Genomic DNA, 451 nt, shown 5'->3' on the forward strand with positions numbered 1-451 from the left:
TGCAGCAGGAGCTGTTGCTGCTGCTGTGGTGGCATTCACTGCAGCTGCTGCTGCTGCTGCTGCTGCTGCTGGATGGCGGCGTCCCGCCCCATGGAAACAAGCACATCGAATCGATGTTGACGCAACTTGGGCTGTTATCATTGAATTGATGTGGATCTTTGAGTCGACCATCGACGTGATAACGGCAGTGAATTCCTCGTGGATGAGTAATGGATACGTCTACTCGATCGTCCACAACATATCCACCTCTCAACCCCCTCCCCCCCCAAAAGAAAATTCTACATCACAAAAACCTTATTTTTTAGGCCCCCCCAAGGGGGCCTTTCTGCTCGCGTGCGAGGAAATTCTTTTTCTTTTCCCGCATTCATTAAGGTACCTCAACTTCTGTTGTACAGATTCTAATAAAATTTTATCGAAAAATCAATCCAAAAATTAGATTTCATTTGACTAT

This window comes from Frankliniella occidentalis, unplaced genomic scaffold, assembly GCF_000697945.3.
Source record: "Frankliniella occidentalis isolate FOCC.00 unplaced genomic scaffold, Focc_3.1 Scaffold405, whole genome shotgun sequence".
Lineage (NCBI taxonomy): Eukaryota > Metazoa > Arthropoda > Insecta > Thysanoptera > Thripidae > Frankliniella > Frankliniella occidentalis.